We start from the raw sequence: 3891 nt of genomic DNA, 5'->3' as shown, positions 1-3891 counted from the left end.
ATCCCCGGGCGGCGGGCGGGAGGAGGCAGCCTCCCGCAAGCGGAACTTAGTTGTTGGAGGATGACAGCGGGCGTGCGTAAGAGGCTCGTCCGGGGATGAGGCAGCATCCCCGGGCGGCGGGCGGGAGGAGGCAGCCTCCCGCAAGCGGAACTTAGTTGTTGGATGATGACAGCGGGCGTGCGTAAGAGGCTCGTCCGGGGATGAGGCAGCATCCCCGGGCGGCGGGCGGGAGGAGGCAGCCTCCCGCAAGCGGAACTTAGTCGTCGGAGGATGTCAGCGGGCGTGCGTAAGATAACGTATGTCCGCCTCTCGGTCACTCTGGCCGGGCGTGGGTGTGCGTCCGCGCCCGTCTTGTGAACCTCCAAGTGGAACTTAGTGATCGGAGGATGACACCGGGCGTGCGTAAGAGGCGCGTCCGGGGATGAGGCAGCATCCTCGGGCGTCAGCCGGGAGTAGGCAGCCTCCCCCAAGTGGAACGTAGCCTCCACTAAGTGGAACTCAGTCTCCGGAGGATGACAGCGGGCGTGCGTAAGAGGCGCGTCCGGGGATGAGGCAGCATCCTCGGACACCGGCCGGGAGCGCGCGGGCGCTGTGGAAGTAAGTACATCCGCTCCTGGTACCTAAAAATTCCTCCAGCGGCGGGCCCCGGGCCTAAACTTTCTCCGGGCCGCGCAACACGCACTTTCCGCCGGACACCGACGGAGGCAACGTCCCCCTCCTGCGGTGACAAAAAAAATCCACCCCTGGTACCTAAAAATTTCTCCAGCGGCGGGCCCCTGGCCTAAACTTTCTCCGGCCCGCGCAACACGCACTTTCCGTCGGACACGGACGGAGGCAACGTCCCCCTCCTGCGGTGACAAAAAAAATCCACCCCTGGTACCTAAAAATTTCTCCAGCGGCGGGCCCCTGGCCTAAATTTTCTCCGGCCCGCGCAACACGCACTTTGCGCCGGACGCCGGTCCCAAACCACCACCGCCGACCGCCACAAGGCGACAGCCACCATCCCCAAGCGCCATCCCCGACCGCCACAAGGCGACCGCCACAAGGCGACCGCCACAAGGCGACAGCCACCATCCCCAAGCGCCATCCCCGACCGCCACAAGGCGACCGCCACCAGCCGACCGCCACAAGGCGACAGCCACCATCCCCAAGCGCCATCCCCAAGCGCCACCCCCGACCGCCACCAGCCGACCGCCACCAGCCGACCGCCACCAGCCGACCGCCACCAGCCGACAGCCACCATCCCCAAGCGCCACCCCCGACCGCCGCCCCCCGACCGCCACAAGGCGACCGCCACCAGCCGACCGCCACAAGGCGACAGCCACCATCCCCAAGCGCCACCCCCGACCGCCACCCCCCGACCGCCACCAGCCGACCGCCACCAGCCGACCGCCACCAGCCGACCGCCACAAGGCGACAGCCACCATCCCCAAGCGCCATCCCCGACCGCCACCCCCCGACCGCCACAAGGCGACAGCCACCATCCCCAAGCGCCATCCCCGACCGCCACCCCCCGACCGCCACCAGCCGACCGCCACCAGCCGACCGCCACAAGGCGACAGCCACCATCCCCAAGCGCCATCCCCGACCGCCACAAGGCGACCGCCACAAGGCGACCGCCACCAGCCGACCGCCACAAGGCGACAGCCACCATCCCCAAGCGCCATCCCCGACCGCCACAAGGCGACCGCCACAAGGCGACCGCCACCAGCCGACCGCCACAAGGCGACAGCCACCATCCCCAAGCGCCATCCCCGACCGCCACCCCCCGACCGCCACCAGCCGACCGCCACCAGCCGACAGCCACCATCCCCAAGCGCCATCCCCAAGCGCCACCCCCGACCGCCACCAGCCGACCGCCACCAGCCGACCGCCACCAGCCGACCGCCACCAGCCGACAGCCACCATCCCCAAGCGCCATCCCCAAGCGCCACCCCCGACCGCCACCAGCCGACAGCCACCAGCCGACCGCCACCAGCCGACCGCCACCGGCCGTTCGCGGTGTGCGCCGCCGTTCCCCAAGCACCCTCCGGGACGAAGCCGGAGCCAGAGAATAGCAGCGGTGGTGCGTAAAAGCTGCGGCCGGGCCTCGCGGAAGGTCCCCGGGCGGCGAGCTGCGGAGCCCCGGCCTCCAGCTTCCACCAGGTAATAGGACCGGGCGCGCGTAAAAGCTGCGGCCGGGCCTCGCGGAAGGTCCTCGGGCATCCAGCGAGATCACACGGCCCCCACCGGAGGCGGCTAGCGCCTCCGTAGAGTAGTACCGGCCCGTGGAAGCGGCCGCCCGTCAGCCTGCGTTGCCGCTGGTCGAAAAATGCACTAAGTGCCAAACCCCATTCATTTACAACGGCGTGTCCGCCAGAGGGCGCACTTCCCCCGGCGGACCAGCCGGCGGGGCTCGTTAGAGAGTGTATCCGCCTGGCAGTGCCTCCTGGACGGCCTGTATTCCGGACCGCGACCGCTAACTTACGGGAGCCTAAACGGCCCGCGGACCAGCCGGCGGGTCCTCCGTGAAAGCCTATCCGCCTGGCGGTGCCTCCTGGCCGGCCTGGATTCCGGACCGCGACCGCTCACTCGCGGGACCCTAAACGGCCCGCGGACCAGCCGGCGGGTCCTCCGTGAAAGCCTATCCGCCTGGCGGTGCCTCCTGGCCGGCCTGGATTCCGGACCGCCACCGCTCACTCGCGGGACCCTAAACGGCCCGCGGACCAGCCGGCGGCTCCTCCGTGAAAGCCTATCCGCCTGGCGGTGCCTCCTGGCCGGCCTGGATTCCGGACCGCCACCGCTCACTCGCGGGACCCTAATCGGCCCGCGGACCAGCCGGCGGATCCTCCGTGAAAGCCTATCCGCCTTCGCCGGTTCCCCGGCCGGCCACGGGTGGCGAGAATCCGGCCTCCTCGCCCGGAGCGCGCTTCGACTTGGGCGAAAAATGCACCAAGTGCCAAACCCCATTCATTTACAACGGCGTGTCCGCCAGAGGGCGCACTTCCTCCGGCCGGCGGGGCTCGTTAGAGAGCGCGTCCGCCTTGGCCGGTTCCCCGGCCGGCCACGGGTGGCGAGAATCCGGCCTCCTCGCCCGGAGCGCGCTTCGACTTGGGCGAAAAATGCACTAAGTGCCAAACCCCATTCATTTACAACGGCGTGTCCGCCAGAGGGCGCACTTCCTCCGGCCGGCGGGGCTCGTTAGAGAGCGCGTCCGCTTTCGCCGGTTCCCCGGTCGGCCGCGAACGGCGAAAAGCCGGCCTCTTCCCCCGGAGCCCGGTGGGCGAATTTTTTTTTTTTTTTTTTTTTTTCAAAGTGCCAACGGCTCTCGCGCCGCGCTGCGTCCGCCTTCGCCGGTTCCCCGGTCGGCCCGAACGAGCGAAAATTCGGCCTCTTGCCCCGGAGCCCGGTCGGCGAATTATTTATTTATTTATTTATTTATTTATTTATTTATTTATTTATTTATTTTTCCAAAGTGCCAACGGCTCTCGCGCCGCGATGCGTCCGCCTTCGCCGGTTCCCCGGTCGGCCACGAACGGCCAAAAATCGGCCTCTCCCCCCGGAGCCCGGTCGGCGAATTATTATTTATTTATTTATTTATTTATTTATTTATTTTTCCAAAGTGCCAACGGCTCTCGCGCCGCGATGCGTCCGCCTTCGCCGGTTCCCCGGTCGGCCACGAAGTATTGCGCATGATTATACGCGATGTTAATATTTATTTAATTATTAAATAAATACATACATGTGTTTATTAATAATATACGCGATGTTAATATTTATTTAATTATTACCTATATTATGAATAAACTAACGGTGATTTTACACGATTTGACTACATACGTGACCGTGAGATAGTGCCGAGGGCTCCCGCGCCGTCACGCGTCCGCCTTGGCACGGGTCGCCCGCGGCAGC

Source organism: Syngnathus scovelli, unplaced genomic scaffold (genome assembly GCF_024217435.2).
Source record: "Syngnathus scovelli strain Florida unplaced genomic scaffold, RoL_Ssco_1.2 HiC_scaffold_275, whole genome shotgun sequence".
In the NCBI taxonomy this organism is placed as follows: domain Eukaryota; kingdom Metazoa; phylum Chordata; class Actinopteri; order Syngnathiformes; family Syngnathidae; genus Syngnathus; species Syngnathus scovelli.
This window is presented reverse-complemented; position numbering follows the sequence as displayed.